Genomic DNA, 22,244 nt, shown 5'->3' with positions numbered 1-22,244 from the left:
CCCTTGGACCATTCTCTTGGCTAATATATTCCATCCATTATCACCACAGGTCAACTTGTAGCAGGAGGATTCAAGAGAAACTGAAGGGGGGCCAAGGGGAGAGGGAGCGAGCTAGAGAGAAGGAGATCAAAAGAAGGAGAGAGAGAGGTACAGGAGCTGTGGATTCAAGCAACTGTCAATGGCAGGATAATTTCCCCAAGGACATGTCTTGGTTTAAGGTGGATAACCCACAAGTGGTACAAACAAGCACACTTGTGCCAGAGTCTTCTCTCCTTCCTGGCCTGACACCCAATTTCTGTCCATTACGATCCCTGCTCCCTACTGGAAGACAGGTTTGAAAGCCTTGGTTTGGTACGTATATCTTCTCCATTGGCATGGGGTGGAAATCAGGTTAAGAGAGAGATATTCCATAGTTTCCTTCCGTAGAAAAGTCTCCTCCCATGGAAAGGGACGCTCGGGTGTTGTTCTTCTTCCTCCATCGGCCATTGTTTTCCTGTTCAGGATCCTTGGGGAGTGGGTCTTTTTCAATCACATATTTTCTTTCCACAGGAGATTGTAAACTGTGTATTCCTGGGAAGCAGTTCTTGAACCACCGTGTTGAGCCTGACACACGTTCAGGGGAAGAGCCATCCTTGTGTAGAGAGCAGGTGGGCACAGAGGAGGTGGAGTTGCCTTGCATCTGAGAAGTTCAGGCCCAATGGTTGCCATGGCAATGGCATGCTGCCCACCAAGCCTTGTGACACCACAGACCCTCTGTGAGAAGAGAGGCGAGGGATGGGCCCAAAGTGGGAAGCTCTCACCGTCACCCCTCAATGGTTGTACCTCGGGCAGCCTGAGCTCATGATCTGGAGGTATGTTGATACTAAATTAAAGGAGGATCCATTGGATGTATTGCACATTATGATGATAAGTATGCTTTCCAGCATTCTTCTCGTGGCCCCCATTCTCCTCAGGCTCCTGAGGAAATAAATATCCACTGCTCAGGCTTGTTTTAGGATTATGATATATCTGACAGGGACCAGTGAGCTTATCACGTCCAGTCTTTTCCAACAGGGGAAAAAAGCCTCCTAGGTATGCCCGGGATGATAAATCTCATTCCAGAGCTCAAAGCATGAAAATGGGCCCCTCTGCCTTCAACCAAGGACGAGGCCCTCTATATCAACCCTGAGGAAATATTGGACTAGGGGGAAGGACCATTCCCTGCTTCGGAACATACACGTCAATAGATGAAATCACAAACTAGCTACCCACAGTAACAAATTTCCCGAGTATGACGCTGGGATACGTCTGGTGGGTATTTCACAGGTTGATAAGAAGACGTCCTGCCTACTGGGGTGCTGGATGGAAGGGGGTTGACTAGTTCTACTGCTGGCTTGTTTGTGGGGTACACAGTTGTCAGGAATTTGAGAAGTGTCTCTTCTTCTCTTCCGTGAGCCCTGTGGTGAGGGCTACATGGGCAGGTCTTGAGGTTTCCCTCTTGGACGAGAAGGGCCTCTGGCCTGCCAATTGAGGGTCTAGAGAAGGAGGAGGATGGTCCCAAATGGAGACTGGTTTGAGGGGACCGAATCCTTGAACTCTGTCCCATTGTCATTCAGACCATGCTGAAAGGTGCTCAGACCCCTTCTTAGATGCCAATTCACTGAGACATGCAGAGTCAGAAACTTCCTGTCCTAACTCCCCTAAGAGAGAGTCGAGAGATCCACCTCACCAGCAACCTCACAGACCTGATGACACACGTGGGGTGTGCTGCAGAGAAGTGAATTCTCACTCGGTCCCTTATGTGTAGGTGGTTGCAAAGATGTTGATCTCGGAGTCAAATCTGTGACCATGTAGAACGCAGTACAAGTGGGATGGTTATCTCTCAGTGTGAAGGGCTGACAATGGTAGATAGTGGTACCCTGTGTAAGGTGGAATATCTCCATACAAACAGAGGAGTTATTTTAGGAGAAATGCTGTCATTTTTGATAGGAGTTTGGAAGACTGATGGAACAACTTGGTAAAGAATTTGACTGCTCTCCTGGCTGAGATAGGCCAACCTGGACCAGCACAGATAACCTTGGATGAGGAGGATTGGAGAGAATGTGAAGGGAGGAAGAAGATGAGAGAGAGATACAGAGAGAGAGAGAGAGAGAGAGAGAGAGATTTGGATACAAGCCACATTCCAGGGCACAATTTCATTCCCAAGCACTTGTCTGTATTTTTGTGGACTATTAAACACAAAGGCTATATCAGGACTCTTGCATGAGATTTTCACTCGTTCTTGGCCTGTCTCTAGAAATAGGTCGGTTGGAAGCAGTCCTACCTGCGGAGCACCCATGTCTTCTCAAAGGACACGAGGTGTGTGTCCTGGTAAGTGACACACTATATGTTCCCTAAGCGGAAAAGTCCGTTCCTATTGAAATGGCAGCTAATAGAGTGTTCTCCTCAGTCGTTGCTTGATTTCATTGTCCAGGGGATTTTGTTTGGGTGTTTGGAATGACATCTTTTCTCTCCAAAGGAGATTCTGTACTGTGTATTCGTGTGAGGCAGTGACTGAGAAAGCACTTGACCCTGAAGTGCCGCACATGTTATCAGAGATCCATCATGATAGAGCAAATTGGGTTCCCCATTGTGTAGAGTTGCCTTCCTTCTGAAAGGTGCAGTCCCAGAGCGGGCCATGGCACTGGTATGATGCCCATGGAGCCATGTGATCCAACAAACTCTGTGAGAAAAGAGGTGTGTGATGGGCCATATGTGGGACATTCTCCCCCTCAAACCTTGAGAGTTCAATGAGGGACACCATGTGCTCTTGCTCTGGAGGTCTGTCGAAGTTGATGGAAAGGAGGATCCACCAGATGGGTGGTCCTCTTGGATGAACACTATTATCTCCATCTGTAGACTCATAGCCACCACTCTCATCAGGCTCCCAAGCTCAATGTGGATTCTAGAGGCTTGGTGTTTGAACATGTGATATCTTCAGGGGATCCGTGGGCAGAACACCTCAAAGGAGTTCCTACTTGTCAAAAATGAATTGTGCCTCACGGCCATTTAAACAAGATATCCTGGTGCACAAACAAGGAAACCATGCCCCAATGCTCTCCCCCAAGCAGGAGGCCCTGGATGGAACCCCTGAAGAAGACAGTCCCAATGGGGCATTTTCAGCTCCACACTCCTGAATCCATATTTCCACAGCCTAAGCCACAGGGGAGCCCTCCAAACAGAGGCCTTTTAACCGAGATGTAACCGGTCTGTTTCAGGTGCTTTTTCCACAGGGGGATAAGAACAAGCCCTCCCTCTCCTGGAGGGCTTCCTGGGAGTGTGGTGCCTGGGGCCAGTGCCAGTGTGTTTGTTGTGTCTACAGTCATAAGGAAGGAAAGGTGGGTCGATTGTCTGATCTTGCAGGAGCCCTGTGATGATGCCTGCAATGTGAGGGTATTGAAAGTTCCCTCCTGGAAGGGAGTGGGCTCTGTCCCTGACAATCCTGAGGCTAGAGAATGAGGAGGTCTATTCCATAGAGACTGGTTTTGGTTGACAGACATCTTGCACTCTGGGCTATGGTTGGGCAGCCCACTGGCCAAGGATGCTCAGACCATTGTTTGGATGTCAAATCATTGAGACATGAAGAGTCATAGTCTTCATATTCCATATGCCCTAAGAACGAGTCCAGAGATCCACACCCGAGCAAATCCACAAGACCTCATGGACTAGGTAGCGAATGCTGCAGAGAAGCCATTTCTTGGGGAGCACTCATGTGAACGTTGCTTCAAGTGTGTTTCTCTCTGAGTCCAATATGGGACCCTCCAGACCGAAGTACATATGAAGTGGTCATTGTGTCCATATGAAAGGTTGAATATGGGAAGTGTTGTGGAAGCATGACCTAGTTGGGGTGTCTCCACACAGCACAGGAAGTCTTTCTGGACCACGGATTTTATATTTGATCAGGCCTAGGATGACACGGAGAAAAGGCTGGGGGATCCCTTGGACCATTCTCTTGGCTAATATATTCCATCCATTATCACCACAGGTCAACTGGTAGCAGGAGGATTCAAGAGAAATTGAAGGGGGGCCAAGGGGAGAGGGAGCGAGCTAGAGAGAAGGAGATCAAAAGAAGGAGAGAGAGAGGTACAGGAGCTGTGGATTCAAGCAACTGTCAATGGCAGGATAATTTCCCCAAGGACATGTCTTGGTTTAAGGTGGATAACCCACAAGTGGTACAAACAAGCACACTTGTGCCAGAGTCTTCTCTCCTTCCTGGCCTGACACCCAATTTCTGTCCATTACGATCCCTGCTCCCTACTGGAAGACAGGTTTGAAAGCCTTGGTTTGGTACGTATATCTTCTCCATTGGCATGGGGTGGAAATCAGGTTAAGAGAGAGATATTCCATAGTTTCCTTCCGTAGAAAAGTCTCCTCCCATGGAAAGGGACGCTCGGGTGTTGTTCTTCTTCCTCCATCGGCCATTGTTTTCCTGTTCAGGATCCTTGGGGAGTGGGTCTTTTTCAATCACATATTTTCTTTCCACAGGAGATTGTAAACTGTGTATTCCTGGGAAGCAGTTCTTGAACCACCGTGTTGAGCCTGACACACGTTCAGGGGAAGAGCCATCCTTGTGTAGAGAGCAGGTGGGCACAGAGGAGGTGGAGTTGCCTTGCATCTGAGAAGTTCAGGCCCAATGGTTGCCATGGCAATGGCATGCTGCCCACCAAGCCTTGTGACACCACAGACCCTCTGTGAGAAGAGAGGCGAGGGATGGGCCCAAAGTGGGAAGCTCTCACCGTCACCCCTCAATGGTTGTACCTCGGGCAGCCTGAGCTCATGATCTGGAGGTATGTTGATACTAAATTAAAGGAGGATCCATTGGATGTATTGCACATTATGATGATAAGTATGCTTTCCAGCATTCTTCTCGTGGCCCCCATTCTCCTCAGGCTCCTGAGGAAATAAATATCCACTGCTCAGGCTTGTTTTAGGATTATGATATATCTGACAGGGACCAGTGAGCTTATCACGTCCAGTCTTTTCCAACAGGGGAAAAAAGCCTCCTAGGTATGCCCGGGATGATAAATCTCATTCCAGAGCTCAAAGCATGAAAATGGGCCCCTCTGCCTTCAACCAAGGACGAGGCCCTCTATATCAACCCTGAGGAAATATTGGACTAGGGGGAAGGACCATTCCCTGCTTCGGAACATACACGTCAATAGATGAAATCACAAACTAGCTACCCACAGTAACAAATTTCCCGAGTATGACGCTGGGATACGTCTGGTGGGTATTTCACAGGTTGATAAGAAGACGTCCTGCCTACTGGGGTGCTGGATGGAAGGGGGTTGACTAGTTCTACTGCTGGCTTGTTTGTGGGGTACACAGTTGTCAGGAATTTGAGAAGTGTCTCTTCTTCTCTTCCGTGAGCCCTGTGGTGAGGGCTACATGGGCAGGTCTTGAGGTTTCCCTCTTGGACGAGAGGGGCCTCTGGCCTGCCAATTGAGGGTCTAGAGAAGGAGGAGGATGGTCCCAAATGGAGACTGGTTTGAGGGGACCGAATCCTTGAACTCTGTCCCATTGTCATTCAGACCATGCTGAAAGGTGCTCAGACCCCTTCTTAGATGCCAATTCACTGAGACATGGAGAGTCAGAAACTTCCTGTCCTAACTCCCCTAAGAGAGAGTCGAGAGATCCACCTCACCAGCAACCTCACAGACCTGATGACACACGTGGGGTGTGCTGCAGAGAAGTGAATTCTCACTCGGTCCCTTATGTGTAGGTGGTTGCAAAGATGTTGATCTCGGAGTCAAATCTGTGACCATGTAGAACGCAGTACAGGTGGGATGGTTATCTCTCAGTGTGAAGGGCTGACAATGGTAGATAGTGGTACCCTGTGTAAGGTGGAATATCTCCATACAAACAGAGGAGTTATTTTAGGAAAAAGGCTGTCATTTTTGATAGGAGTTTGGAAGACTGATGGAACAACTTGGTAAAGAATTTGACTGCTCTCCTGGCTGAGATAGGCCAACCTGGACCAGCACAGATAACCTTGGATGAGGAGGATTGGAGAGAATGTGAAGGGAGGAAGAAGATGAGAGAGAGATACAGAGAGAGAGAGAGAGAGAGAGATTTGGATATAAGCCACATTCCAGGGCACAATTTCATTCCCAAGCACTTGTCTGTATTTTTGTGGACTATTAAACACAAAGGCTATATCAGGACTCTTGCATGAGATTTTCACTCGTTCTTGGCCTGTCTCTAGAAATAGGTCGGTTGGAAGCAGTCCTACCTGCGGAGCACCCATGTCTTCTCAAAGGACACGAGGTGTGTGTCCTGGTAAGTGACACACTATATGTTCCCTAAGCGGAAAAGTCCGTTCCTATTGAAATGGCAGCTAATAGAGTGTTCTCCTCAGTCGTTGCTTGATTTCATTGTCCAGGGGATTTTGTTTGGGTGTTTGGAATGACATCTTTTCTCTCCAAAGGAGATTCTGTACTGTGTATTCGTGTGAGGCAGTGACTGAGAAAGCACTGGACCCTGAAGTGCCGCACATGTTATCAGAGATCCATCATGATAGAGCAAATTGGGTTCCCCATTGTGTAGAGTTGCCTTCCTTCTGAAAGGTGCAGTCCCAGAGCGGGCCATGGCACTGGTATGATGCCCATGGAGCCATGTGATCCAACAAACTCTGTGAGAAAAGAGGTGTGTGATGGGCCATATGTGGGACATTCTCCCCCTCAAACCTTGAGAGTTCAATGAGGGACACCATGTGCTCTTGCTCTGGAGGTCTGTCGAAGTTGATGGAAAGGAGGATCCACCAGATGGGTGGTCCTCTTGGATGAACACTATTATCTCCATCTGTAGACTCATAGCCACCACTCTCATCAGGCTCCCAAGCTCAATGTGGATTCTAGAGGCTTGGTGTTTGAACATGTGATATCTTCAGGGGATCCGTGGGCAGAACACCTCAAAGGAGTTCCTACTTGTCAAAAATGAATTGTGCCTCACGGCCATTTAAACAAGATATCCTGGTGCACAAACAAGGAAACCATGCCCCAATGCTCTCCCCCAAGCAGGAGGCCCTGGATGGAACCCCTGAAGAAGACAGTCCCAATGGGGCATTTTCAGCTCCACACTCCTGAATCCATATTTCCACAGCCTAAGCCACAGGGGAGCCCTCCAAACAGAGGCCTTTTAACCGAGATGTAACCGGTCTGTTTCAGGTGCTTTTTCCACAGGGGGATAAGAACAAGCCCTCCCTCTCCTGGAGGGCTTCCTGGGAGTGTGGTGCCTGGGGCCAGTGCCAGTGTGTTTGTTGTGTCTACAGTCATAAGGAAGGAAAGGTGGGTCGATTGTCTGATCTTGCAGGAGCCCTGTGATGATGCCTGCAATGTGAGGGTATTGAAAGTTCCCTCCTGGAAGGGAGTGGGCTCTGTCCCTGACAATCCTGAGGCTAGAGAATGAGGAGGTCTATTCCATAGAGACTGGTTTTGGTTGACAGACATCTTGCACTCTGGGCTATGGTTGGGCAGCCCACTGGCCAAGGATGCTCAGACCATTGTTTGGATGTCAAATCATTGAGACATGAAGAGTCATAGTCTTCATATTCCATATGCCCTAAGAACGAGTCCAGAGATCCACACCCGAGCAAATCCACAAGACCTCATGGACTAGGTAGCGAATGCTGCAGAGAAGCCATTTCTTGGGGAGCACTCATGTGAACGTTGCTTCAAGTGTGTTTCTCTCTGAGTCCAATATGGGACCCTCCAGACCGAAGTACATATGAAGTGGTCATTGTGTCCATATGAAAGGTTGAATATGGGAAGTGTTGTGGAAGCATGACCTAGTTGGGGTGTCTCCACACAGCACAGGAAGTCTTTCTGGACCACGGATTTTATATTTGATCAGGCCTAGGATGACACGGAGAAAAGGCTGGGGGATCCCTTGGACCATTCTCTTGGCTAATATATTCCATCCATTATCACCACAGGTCAACTGGTAGCAGGAGGATTCAAGAGAAATTGAAGGGGGGCCAAGGGGAGAGGGAGCGAGCTAGAGAGAAGGAGATCAAAAGAAGGAGAGAGAGAGGTACAGGAGCTGTGGATTCAAGCAACTGTCAATGGCAGGATAATTTCCCCAAGGACATGTCTTGGTTTAAGGTGGATAACCCACAAGTGGTACAAACAAGCACACTTGTGCCAGAGTCTTCTCTCCTTCCTGGCCTGACACCCAATTTCTGTCCATTACGATCCCTGCTCCCTACTGGAAGACAGGTTTGAAAGCCTTGGTTTGGTACGTATATCTTCTCCATTGGCATGGGGTGGAAATCAGGTTAAGAGAGAGATATTCCATAGTTTCCTTCCGTAGAAAAGTCTCCTCCCATGGAAAGGGACGCTCGGGTGTTGTTCTTCTTCCTCCATCGGCCATTGTTTTCCTGTTCAGGATCCTTGGGGAGTGGGTCTTTTTCAATCACATATTTTCTTTCCACAGGAGATTGTAAACTGTGTATTCCTGGGAAGCAGTTCTTGAACCACCGTGTTGAGCCTGACACACGTTCAGGGGAAGAGCCATCCTTGTGTAGAGAGCAGGTGGGCACAGAGGAGGTGGAGTTGCCTTGCATCTGAGAAGTTCAGGCCCAATGGTTGCCATGGCAATGGCATGCTGCCCACCAAGCCTTGTGACACCACAGACCCTCTGTGAGAAGAGAGGCGAGGGATGGGCCCAAAGTGGGAAGCTCTCACCGTCACCCCTCAATGGTTGTACCTCGGGCAGCCTGAGCTCATGATCTGGAGGTATGTTGATACTAAATTAAAGGAGGATCCATTGGATGTATTGCACATTATGATGATAAGTATGCTTTCCAGCATTCTTCTCGTGGCCCCCATTCTCCTCAGGCTCCTGAGGAAATAAATATCCACTGCTCAGGCTTGTTTTAGGATTATGATATATCTGACAGGGACCAGTGAGCTTATCACGTCCAGTCTTTTCCAACAGGGGAAAAAAGCCTCCTAGGTATGCCCGGGATGATAAATCTCATTCCAGAGCTCAAAGCATGAAAATGGGCCCCTCTGCCTTCAACCAAGGACGAGGCCCTCTATATCAACCCTGAGGAAATATTGGACTAGGGGGAAGGACCATTCCCTGCTTCGGAACATACACGTCAATAGATGAAATCACAAACTAGCTACCCACAGTAACAAATTTCCCGAGTATGACGCTGGGATACGTCTGGTGGGTATTTCACAGGTTGATAAGAAGACGTCCTGCCTACTGGGGTGCTGGATGGAAGGGGGTTGACTAGTTCTACTGCTGGCTTGTTTGTGGGGTACACAGTTGTCAGGAATTTGAGAAGTGTCTCTTCTTCTCTTCCGTGAGCCCTGTGGTGAGGGCTACATGGGCAGGTCTTGAGGTTTCCCTCTTGGACGAGAGGGGCCTCTGGCCTGCCAATTGAGGGTCTAGAGAAGGAGGAGGATGGTCCCAAATGGAGACTGGTTTGAGGGGACCGAATCCTTGAACTCTGTCCCATTGTCATTCAGACCATGCTGAAAGGTGCTCAGACCCCTTCTTAGATGCCAATTCACTGAGACATGGAGAGTCAGAAACTTCCTGTCCTAACTCCCCTAAGAGAGAGTCGAGAGATCCACCTCACCAGCAACCTCACAGACCTGATGACACACGTGGGGTGTGCTGCAGAGAAGTGAATTCTCACTCGGTCCCTTATGTGTAGGTGGTTGCAAAGATGTTGATCTCGGAGTCAAATCTGTGACCATGTAGAACGCAGTACCGGTGGGATGGTTATCTCTCAGTGTGAAGGGCTGACAATGGTAGATAGTGGTACCCTGTGTAAGGTGGAATATCTCCATACAAACAGAGGAGTTATTTTAGGAAAAAGGCTGTCATTTTTGATAGGAGTTTGGAAGACTGATGGAACAACTTGGTAAAGAATTTGACTGCTCTCCTGGCTGAGATAGGCCAACCTGGACCAGCACAGATAACCTTGGATGAGGAGGATTGGAGAGAATGTGAAGGGAGGAAGAAGATGAGAGAGAGATACAGAGAGAAAGAGAGAGAGAGAGATTTGGATATAAGCCACATTCCAGGGCACAATTTCATTCCCAAGCACTTGTCTGTATTTTTGTGGACTATTAAACACAAAGGCTATATCAGGACTCTTGCATGAGATTTTCACTCGTTCTTGGCCTGTCTCTAGAAATAGGTCGGTTGGAAGCAGTCCTACCTGCGGAGCACCCATGTCTTCTCAAAGGACACGAGGTGTGTGTCCTGGTAAGTGACACACTATATGTTCCCTAAGCGGAAAAGTCCGTTCCTATTGAAATGGCAGCTAATAGAGTGTTCTCCTCAGTCGTTGCTTGATTTCATTGTCCAGGGGATTTTGTTTGGGTGTTTGGAATGACATCTTTTCTCTCCAAAGGAGATTCTGTACTGTGTATTCGTGTGAGGCAGTGACTGAGAAAGCACTGGACCCTGAAGTACCGCACATGTTATCAGAGATCCATCATGATAGAGCAAATTGGGTTCCCCATTGTGTAGAGTTGCCTTCCTTCTGAAAGGTGCAGTCCCAGAGCGGGCCATGGCACTGGTATGATGCCCATGGAGCCATGTGATCCAACAAACTCTGTGAGAAAAGAGGTGTGTGATGGGCCATATGTGGGACATTCTCCCCCTCAAACCTTGAGAGTTCAATGAGGGACACCATGTGCTCTTGCTCTGGAGGTCTGTCGAAGTTGATGGAAAGGAGGATCCACCAGATGGGTGGTCCTCTTGGATGAACACTATTATCTCCATCTGTAGACTCATAGCCACCACTCTCATCAGGCTCCCAAGCTCAATGTGGATTCTAGAGGCTTGGTGTTTGAACATGTGATATCTTCAGGGGATCCGTGGGCAGAACACCTCAAAGGAGTTCCTACTTGTCAAAAATGAATTGTGCCTCACGGCCATTTAAACAAGATATCCTGGTGCACAAACAAGGAAACCATGCCCCAATGCTCTCCCCCAAGCAGGAGGCCCTGGATGGAACCCCTGAAGAAGACAGTCCCAATGGGGCATTTTCAGCTCCACACTCCTGAATCCATATTTCCACAGCCTAAGCCACAGGGGAGCCCTCCAAACAGAGGCCTTTTAACCGAGATGTAACCGGTCTGTTTCAGGTGCCTTTTCCACAGGGGGATAAGAACAAGCCCTCCCTCTCCTGGAGGGCTTCCTGGGAGTGTGGTGCCTGGGGCCAGTGCCAGTGTGTTTGTTGTGTCTACAGTCATAAGGAAGGAAAGGTGGGTCGATTGTCTGATCTTGCAGGAGCCCTGTGATGATGCCTGCAATGTGAGGGTATTGAAAGTTCCCTCCTGGAAGGGAGTGGGCTCTGTCCCTGACAATCCTGAGGCTAGAGAATGAGGAGGTCTATTCCATAGAGACTGGTTTTGGTTGACAGACATCTTGCACTCTGGGCTATGGTTGGGCAGCCCACTGGCCAAGGATGCTCAGACCATTGTTTGGATGTCAAATCATTGAGACATGAAGAGTCATAGTCTTCATATTCCATATGCCCTAAGAACGAGTCCAGAGATCCACACCCGAGCAAATCCACAAGACCTCATGGACCAGGTAGCGAATGCTGCAGAGAAGCCATTTCTTGGGGAGCACTCATGTGAACGTTGCTTCAAGTGTGTTTCTCTCTGAGTCCAATATGGGACCCTCCAGACCGAAGTACATATGAAGTGGTCATTGTGTCCATATGAAAGGTTGAATATGGGAAGTGTTGTGGAAGGATGACCTAGTTGGGGTGTCTCCACACAGCACAGGAAGTCTTTCTGGACCACGGATTTTATATTTGATCAGGCCTAGGATGACACGGAGAAAAGGCTGGGGGATCCCTTGGACCATTCTCTTGGCTAATATATTCCATCCATTATCACCACAGGTCAACTGGTAGCAGGAGGATTCAAGAGAAATTGAAGGGGGGCCAAGGGGAGAGGGAGCGAGCTAGAGAGAAGGAGATCAAAAGAAGGAGAGAGAGAGGTACAGGAGCTGTGGATTCAAGCAACTGTCAATGGCAGGATAATTTCCCCAAGGACATGTCTTGGTTTAAGGTGGATAACCCACAAGTGGTACAAACAAGCACACTTGTGCCAGAGTCTTCTCTCCTTCCTGGCCTGACACCCAATTTCTGTCCATTACGATCCCTGCTCCCTACTGGAAGACAGGTTTGAAAGCCTTGGTTTGGTACGTATATCTTCTCCATTGGCATGGGGTGGAAATCAGGTTAAGAGAGAGATATTCCATAGTTTCCTTCCGTAGAAAAGTCTCCTCCCATGGAAAGGGACGCTCGGGTGTTGTTCTTCTTCCTCCATCGGCCATTGTTTTCCTGTTCAGGATCCTTGGGGAGTGGGTCTTTTTCAATCACATATTTTCTTTCCACAGGAGATTGTAAACTGTGTATTCCTGGGAAGCAGTTCTTGAACCACCGTGTTGAGCCTGACACACGTTCAGGGGAAGAGCCATCCTTGTGTAGAGAGCAGGTGGGCACAGAGGAGGTGGAGTTGCCTTGCATCTGAGAAGTTCAGGCCCAATGGTTGCCATGGCAATGGCATGCTGCCCACCAAGCCTTGTGACACCACAGACCCTCTGTGAGAAGAGAGGCGAGGGATGGGCCCAAAGTGGGAAGCTCTCACCGTCACCCCTCAATGGTTGTACCTCGGGCAGCCTGAGCTCATGATCTGGAGGTATGTTGATACTAAATTAAAGGAGGATCCATTGGATGTATTGCACATTATGATGATAAGTATGCTTTCCAGCATTCTTCTCGTGGCCCCCATTCTCCTCAGGCTCCTGAGGAAATAAATATCCACTGCTCAGGCTTGTTTTAGGATTATGATATATCTGACAGGGACCAGTGAGCTTATCACGTCCAGTCTTTTCCAACAGGGGAAAAAAGCCTCCTAGGTATGCCCGGGATGATAAATCTCATTCCAGAGCTCAAAGCATGAAAATGGGCCCCTCTGCCTTCAACCAAGGACGAGGCCCTCTATATCAACCCTGAGGAAATATTGGACTAGGGGGAAGGACCATTCCCTGCTTCGGAACATACACGTCAATAGATGAAATCACAAACTAGCTACCCACAGTAACAAATTTCCCGAGTATGACGCTGGGATACGTCTGGTGGGTATTTCACAGGTTGATAAGAAGACGTCCTGCCTACTGGGGTGCTGGATGGAAGGGGGTTGACTAGTTCTACTGCTGGCTTGTTTGTGGGGTACACAGTTGTCAGGAATTTGAGAAGTGTCTCTTCTTCTCTTCCGTGAGCCCTGTGGTGAGGGCTACATGGGCAGGTCTTGAGGTTTCCCTCTTGGACGAGAGGGGCCTCTGGCCTGCCAATTGAGGGTCTAGAGAAGGAGGAGGATGGTCCCAAATGGAGACTGGTTTGAGGGGACCGAATCCTTGAACTCTGTCCCATTGTCATTCAGACCATGCTGAAAGGTGCTCAGACCCCTTCTTAGATGCCAATTCACTGAGACATGGAGAGTCAGAAACTTCCTGTCCTAACTCCCCTAAGAGAGAGTCGAGAGATCCATCTCACCAGCAACCTCACAGACATGATGACACACGTGGGGTGTGCTGCAGAGAAGTGAATTCTCACTCGGTCCCTTATGTGTAGGTGGTTGCAAAGATGTTGATCTCGGAGTCAAATCTGTGACCATGTAGAACGCAGTACAAGTGGGATGGTTATCTCTCAGTGTGAAGGGCTGACAATGGTAGATAGTGGTACCCTGTGTAAGGTGGAATATCTCCATACAAACAGAGGAGTTATTTTAGGAAAAAGGCTGTCATTTTTGATAGGAGTTTGGAAGACTGATGGAACAACTTGGTAAAGAATTTGACTGCTCTCCTGGCTGAGATAGGCCAACCTGGACCAGCACAGATAACCTTGGATGAGGAGGATTGGAGAGAATGTGAAGGGAGGAAGAAGATGAGAGACAGATATATATATATATATATAGAGAGAGATTTGGATACAAGCCACATTCCAGGGCACAATTTCATTCCCAAGCACTTGTCTGTATTTTTGTGGACTATTAAACACAAAGGCTATATCAGGACTCTTGCATGAGATTTTCACTCGTTCTTGGCCTGTCTCTAGAAATAGGTCGGTTGGAAGCAGTCCTACCTGCGGAGCACCCATGTCTTCTCAAAGGACACGAGGTGTGTGTCCTGGTAAGTGACACACTATATGTTCCCTAAGCGGAAAAGTCCGTTCCTATTGAAATGGCAGCTAATAGAGTGTTCTCCTCAGTCGTTGCTTGATTTCATTGTCCAGGGGATTTTGTTTGGGTGTTTGGAATGACATCTTTTCTCTCCAAAGGAGATTCTGTACTGTGTATTCGTGTGAGGCAGTGACTGAGAAAGCACTGGACCCTGAAGTGCCGCACATGTTATCAGAGATCCATCATGATAGAGCAAATTGGGTTCCCCATTGTGTAGAGTTGCCTTCCTTCTGAAAGGTGCAGTCCCAGAGCGGGCCATGGCACTGGTATGATGCCCATGGAGCCATGTGATCCAACAAACTCTGTGAGAAAAGAGGTGTGTGATGGGCCATATGTGGGACATTCTCCCCCTCAAACCTTGAGAGTTCAATGAGGGACACCATGAGCTCTTGCTCTGGAGGTCTGTCGAAGTTGATGGAAAGGAGGATCCATCAGATGGGTGGTCCTCTTGGATGAACACTATTATCTCCATCTGTAGACTCATAGCCACCACTCTCATCAGGCTCCCAAGCTCAATGTGGATTCTAGAGGCTTGGTGTTTGAACATGTGATATCTTCAGGGGATCCGTGGACAGAACACCTCAAAGGAGTTCCTACTTGTGAAAAATGAATTGTGCCTCACGGCCATTTAAACAAGATATCCTGGTGCACAAACAAGGAAACCATGCCCCAATGCTCTCCCCCAAGCAGGAGGCCCTGGATGGAACCCCTGAAGAAGACATTCTCAATGGGGCATTTTCAGCTCCACACTCCTGAATCCATATTTCCATAGCCTAAGCCACAGGGGAGCCTGCCGGGTGCAGCTCAGCAGGATGGGGAAGAACGGGTGCTGTGGAACTTAAGGAAAAATAGTTAACATAAAACAAGACACAGAGACATTTATCTTAAGTAAAGGTGGGAGCCGGGGGACTCAAGGTCTCAGGGTCCAAGAGCGCGGGACTCAAGTTCTCAGGGACCAAGAGCACCGGGGAACTCCAAATCTCAGGGACCAAGAGCACCGCCTCAAGAAACCACACTGCTTTTATTGTGAGATTAAGTGAGGAGTGGCTATGGGTGGATGATACAGGGTTTGTTTGCTATTATATAAGTTCTTTTACTATTTAGAAAGCCACTTAAGTGGTAAAGGGTTAAGCTCTTACTCTGACCTCTAGGCACATAACAGTACTTAAGCTTAAGTCATTTACGCCTTTAGGTCTTTCCTCTTAAGCTTAAGTCATTTACCAGCACTGTGACTGTTTTTCCAAGAAGGAAGATGGGATAAAGTAAGACAAGAAGATGGGATAAAGTAAAGAAGGACAAGATGGAGTTTTCAAGGAAACGTGTCTTGCAACATCTCCCCCTTTTTGTTTTTGCGGGAAGGCAAAAATAGTTCTTGAAACTTTTTTCACTTCTTCTTGAATTATTCGCTTAGACAGAACACAGTCCAAGTTAAGTCTCAGAGTTCAAGTTAAGTCTCACGTGGAACTCCTCGGGCTTCCGCCGTGCATAGACCGATCAACTTCCACGGGTGGCCAGAGCAGGGTTTAGCACTCTGATGATGACAAAAGGAGTCTCTGGAACTTGACCATGAAGATTCTCGAGGTGCTGTACAGCCTCCCTGGTGTCCATGTCAGCAGCGGATGCAACCTTCTTCACTCTAATGTGATGGATCCATGGGGCAATACCTGCAACCTTTATAGCAGTTGGGCTTGCTATGCAACCCTCAGTTTGCAAATGTTAATAAATAGCCACAAAGAATGTATCAAAGCCCATATCCCTACACTGACTACCTGAGTTGAAAATCTACCTTAATTCCCCCCCTTTGAGTTGGAGACTCTAACTGTGGGAAAAGGGGCGACGACCGCTCTAACTTCTTCCTGCTGAAAAGGGGCGTCGTTAGGGGAAAGCAGTTAGGTCTCCACTCATGGAATGGTCAAGTGGGCTTTGATAACATTGCTTTGGATACCTCAAAGAAATATTTTCACCAGGAGGAGGAGGTCAGCGGGTTCCACAGGGCAGCTCCAAAAACTGGAGCTGGATTGACAGCTCATGAATCTACTGATGATGATCTAGCAGGGAATTACACACATTCTGTGAACAATCAGGAATACAACATTTAGATTTTATAATAGCACAGGTAACTCATGATTCTTCTGATTTCTCTGGCTGGTTATGAAACATTTGTATGCCTTGGTCAGCATGCAATGGAAAGCTACCTTATGTCCTTTTGAACAGTATGATTTATGGCATCACTTTAAAGTTAACTTACTCAAATATATTCTAAACAGTCCCCACCATGTTCAAAATTCTCTTCTCAACGTCCACTTGTCACACACCTTGTATCACTTTCTGTATCCATATTAGTCTGTCCCTTATTTTCCAAGTAGAGCAATCAGCTGAAGACAGACTATCTTTCTTTTGCCTTAATAAGATGCAATTCCATTCCTCATTCCTTCTATATTGAAAACACACTCATTCTACTTTTCTAAAGCAACCATGGACTCTCCTTTATAATTTCTAAAAACACATGTTTTTCTTATAGAAACCATCTCAAGGTGGCACTGATCATATTGTTTCATCATTCTAAAGACCTTTAGTTTCTGTTTAGTAACTGATGTTTCAGTGTCTCATTTGACTTCTGTTAAACCTAGGTACGATAAGATATTATACCTAATGTTGACAACTGTAACAACATGTATGTAGTTACCTTCCATATTTTAAGAATTTCTAAAAGAGAAGTTGGACTCTGAAACAATCAGAAAGGTATTGAGAAAAGAAAATGGATTCCCAGTCACAACTCAAAGGTTGTGTAAAGAATTTTGTAACCGGCATGCCAGAAATATAAATGTGGCAGATTCATGAGGGAGGGGCCCAGGATTGGAGAGGAGGACTGAAAAGTGGCTCTGTATTCCTACATTTAGAGTCACCCAGGGCTATGTGGTGATAAGGACAGGAGCCATTATGGAAATGTTCCATCCGTCTTGATCCTGGGCCTGAGGGGTCAACCATAGAGACCTTCGTCTTCAGGGGCAATCCCTCTTCCAGTGATCTCTGAGTCTTGGGGCATTCCCATTTAAAGGGTCCCTCTTTTCCTCAGAGGAAACAGACTCCGGGCATAGGTCTCTGCCCTAGTCCTCTCACCTTGGAAACTCCCAGGTTGACTCCCTGTAGCGCCATAACCAGAGCCTCAGTCTTTTCTCAGTCTCTCTTCTTGTTCTCTTTTCATTCTTCCTGGCCCTGATTATAACATACTCTGAGGAGGTGCTCCAGATCCTGATCAGGGCCAAAAGCCAATTTTTTTTGGAGCTTTCTCCATATAACTGGCACCGGCTGAGCTATGAATTTATCCTTAAGAATTATTTGGCCCTCCATTGTTTCTGGGTTCCTTTGTATGTTTTCTCAATGCCCTTCTGAGTCTTGCTAAGAAAGCTGATGGACTCTCTCATTAAATCTTCAATAGTTTTTAATGGGTTTTACTCATGAGGCTTTTAATCCCTGTACTATACAAGTAATAAAATGATTTCTATGCCAGTTGTGAGAATACTCACTGCGATGGAAACCAAAGTAAAGAGAGCTAGGACCAAATTATTTGGAGTGAGAGGCTTTCCTTTTCTTAGTAGATTATCAGCTTCTCGGGTTAGATGTTTGATTTGACCTCAAGTGGGAAGATGAGGAAGATGAGCCCTCATCATCCTCCTTCTGGGGTCTGGAGTCAAGGGATGCTTCACAAGCTTGCCCATGAAATGGTTTGATTCTTCTATATGGCCCTTCTCTAATTGTTCTTGGACCAGATCACTTAAAACCTTTAATTTTTCTGAAGAAAGAGGCCACTGCTCAACCCAAACTGGTTTTTCTGTAGTCCATTTCAGTCGAATAGGTTCAGGAGAAACATAATTATTTTTACAAGCAGTGGCCGCTAATGAAAAGGCCGATATCCCAAACCAGATTTGTCCATTTTAATCTCAGATTCAATAGGTTCCACTCTCCCCTGATGATGTCTTCCTAATCCCAATCTGGGAATGTAACCCTGTTTCTGCAACATTTTTTGGCTTTGATGACTATATTGATCTACTGGCGGTAAGTAAATTTCTGCATGCCACTGTTGTAATAAATCTCTTCCCCATAGATTGATAGGGAGTTGAGCAACATAAGGTTTCAATCTAGCTGGCTGCCCATCTGGTCCTTCACAATTAAGCCATTGGGCACTCTTTTTGAGACCCTCTGCTTTTCCTAACCCAGTGACTTCAATATCAGCTGGCTGAAGAGGCCAGGCGTCTGGCCAATGTAAATGGCTAATGATTGAAACATCAGCACCAGTATCAATCAATCCTCTAAAAGACTTCCCATTTATGATAACTTGACAAGTGGGTCGTTCCTCTAGGACCTTTTCTGATAAAAACACTCCTGCCCCTCCTGTGGTATTGAATCTCTTCTGTCTAAAATTATTCCTGTCTTTTTTTTTCTGGACTCTAGGTAAAATTAAGATTTGAGCAATCCGATCCCCTTTTTTAATTTTCCAAGGAATCGTAGTGGAAACCATCACTTGTACTTTATCATCCCCGATATTATCCAATATCCTGGTATGAACTCGAATTCCTTGTTCTGTTAGCTCTGCCCTTCCTATTATCAATCCTATTGTATCTGATGGTAATGGATTTTCCAACTTGGTTGTAATAGAAGTAGGAGTTTCACTAGGAAGGAGAATTAAATCCTGTAAACTAGGGAGATCTACTGTGATGTCGAACGCTGGTGCAGAGCGTAGTTCCAGGGAATCTGGCTCTTGTTCTGAATGGGGAAAGCTTCCTTGGTTGACGGGGCTGGAAGCTTGCCCCGAGAATAGTTTCCCAACAAGGGGGTTCCATCTTTATGAAAGATGGACCGGCACTGGTTAGCCCAGTGATTTCCTTTATTACATCTTGGACATAGTCTGGGCTGTTTATTATTGTTACTAGAAGGTGCTGAAGCTCCATGAAAGAAAGGTCGGGCTCGTGGAAGAGCACGACATTGTTTTTTAATATGTCCTGTCTTACCACAATTAAAACATTTTCCTGAAAATTTGTCTTTAACTTTTAAATTAGCCATTGCTTGGGCTAGCATTGAGGCCTTAAAAGACTCCGTCCCCACTCCCTGACAGGCTTTAATATATTCGGCTATGTTAGCTTTTCCTTTTAAAAATCCTATGGCCTTTTTGCAATCAGTGTTTGCATTTTCATATGCTAACAATTGAAAAATAGTATCAGACACCTCAGAGTTAGTAACTTGTCGTTTTAATGCCTCTTGTAAACGAGCTAGAAATTCAGTATAAGGTTCCTTAGGGCCTTGTAGGATCTTTTGAAAAGAAATATTTATTTGACCCGTAGATTCAATTTTATCCCATGCCGTTAAGCAACATTGTCTAATCTGTTCAACAGCCAAATCATTCATTCTTAATTGATCTTGAAGATTACTCCAAGGACCAATCCCTAACAATTGTTCCATTGTAATTGGAAGATTTCGAGCCTGATTACGATTAGCAGTAATTTGGGCATGATCTTGCCACCAAGACTTAAATTGTAAATATTCACTAGGTGATAGCACAGCACGGGTTAAGCTATGCCAATCAGAAGGAATCATACGATTTCCTTCAGCTACTCCCTGCACGATTCCTTTTGTAAAGGGAGAATTAACACCATAGTTTTGAACGGCCTGTTTTAATTCTTTAAGAATTTTAAAAGGAAAGGGCTCATGAATGAACTCGTAAACTCCATCAGGGTTGGCGGGATCAATGCCTGGAGCCACTGTCTCCCTGACAGTTACTGGAAAGGCTAAATGTATGGCATCCAAATCACCTTCCCTTTGAGCCTGTAAAATTCCCTGTTGAATGGATGATAGGTGGTGTTCAGGGATAGCGCTCACTTTCTTTACAACCCTGGAAGTAGAGGCTTGACGAGTCCGCGTCACCTTACTCCTAATAGGAGGCGATTGAGGAATATCAGAATCAACAATTGGAGCTGAAGGCTCAGGAGCCAGATATTCTCTATGATAATTTTGTTCAGGGACTGCATATTTAGATTCTTCCAGCAAAGGTGTAAACTCCCCCTCTTCCTCTAAGTCCTCTGTGGTCTCTGGAAGTTCTAAAACTGATTTAATTAAGTTCCAAGTACTCCAAATGGACTCAGGAATTCGAATGCCCTCATCCTGCAATATCCTAAATTCCATTCCTATCATTTCCCATATCTTTACATATAATGTTTCTGATGTAAAAAGCCAAACACAATGTCTCTCAATAGTCTGAAAAAGTTTCAAAAGCTTACTTTCACTTGTTTTTGCACCCCCCTTTTTAAGGAGTTGTCCAAACACACAAATGTAAGGATTATAGTTTCCCATTTTAGCCCGTAAATACCTGAGAGAGGGAACTTATCTGCAGGATTTCGTCAGCGTGGCCACACAAAATTCCTCCCTTCTTCTCAGGGCTCCACAGCACTTCCAGAGAATAAAATTTCCACTGTAGTCGCGGTCCTTCGTCCTCGTGCCTGCCTGTTTGTGAGCCTGCCCCACGTTGGGCGCCACTTGCCGGGGCCAGCTCAGCAGGATGGGGAAGAACGGGTGCTGTGGAACTTAAGGAAAAATAGTTAACATAAAACAAGACACAGAGACATTATTCTTAAGTAAAGGTGGGAGCCGGGGGATTCAAGGTCTCAGGGACCAAGAGCACCGGGGAACTCCAGATCTCAGGGACCAAGAGCACCGCCTCAAGAAACCACACTGCTTTTATTGTGAGATTAAGTGAGGAGTGGCTATGGGTGGATGATACAGGGTTTGTTTGCTATTATATAAGTTCTTTTACTATTTAGAAAGCCACTTAGGTGGTAAAGGGTTAAGCTCTTACTCTGACCTCTAGGCACATAACAGTACTTAAGCTTAAGTCATTTACGCCTTTAGGTCTTTCCTCTTAAGCTTAAGTCATTTACCAGCACTGTGACTGTTTTTCCAAGAAGGAAGATGGGATAAAGTAAGACAAGAAGATGGGATAAAGTAAAGAAGGACAAGATGGAGTTTTCAAGAAAACATGTCTTGCAACAGGAACCCTCCAAACAGAGGCCTTTTAACCGAGATGTAACCGGTCTCTTTCAGGTGCCTTTTCCACAGTTGGATAAGAACAAGCCCTCCCTCTCCTGGAGGGCTTCCTGGGAGTGCGGTGCCTGGGGCCAGTGCCAGTGTGTTTGTTGTGTCTACAGTCATAAGGAAGGAAAGGTGGGTCGATTGTCTGATCTTGCAGGAGCCCTGTGATGATGCCTGCAATGTGAGGGTATTGAAAGTTCCCTCCTGGAAGGGAGTGGGCTCTGTCCCTGACAATCCTGAGGCTAGCGAATGAGGAGGTCTATTCCATAGAGACTGGTTTTGGTTGACAGACATCTTGCACTCTGGGCTATGGTTGGGCAGCCCACTGGCCAAGGATGCTCAGACCATTGTTTGGATGTCAAATCATTGAGACATGAAGAGTCATAGTCTTCATATTCCATATGCCCTAAGAACGAGTCCAGAGATCCACACCCGAGCAAATCCACAAGACCTCATGGACCAGGTAGGGAATGCTGCAGAGAAGCCATTTCTTGGGGAGCACTCATGTGAACGTTGCTTCAAGTGTGTTTCTCTCTGAGTCCAATATGGGACCCTCCAGACCGAAGTACATATGAAGTGGTCATTGTGTCCATATGAAAGGTTGAATATGGGAAGTGTTGTGGAAGCATGACCTAGTTGGGGTGTCTCCACACAGCACAGGAAGTCTTTCTGGACCACGGATTTTATATTTGATCAGGCCTAGGATGACACGGAGAAAAGGCTGGGGGATCCCTTGGACCATTCTCTTGGCTAATATATTTCATCCATTGTCACTACAGGTCAACTGGTAGCAGGAGGATTCAAGAGAAATTGAAGGGGGGCCAAGGGGAGAGGGAGCGAGCTAGAGAGAAGGAAATCAAAAGAAGGAGAGAGAGAGGTACAGGAGCTGTGGATTCAAGCAACTGTCAATGGCAGGATAAT

This window comes from Sus scrofa, chromosome Y (genome assembly GCF_054392235.1).
Source record: "Sus scrofa isolate SSC_HxYL_T2T_F1_AM1 chromosome Y, Sscrofa_HxYL_maternal_Yorkshire_Landrace_v2.0, whole genome shotgun sequence".
NCBI lineage: Eukaryota > Metazoa > Chordata > Mammalia > Artiodactyla > Suidae > Sus > Sus scrofa.
The sequence above is the reverse complement of the archived record's forward strand: the minus strand, read 5'-3'. Positions refer to the sequence as shown.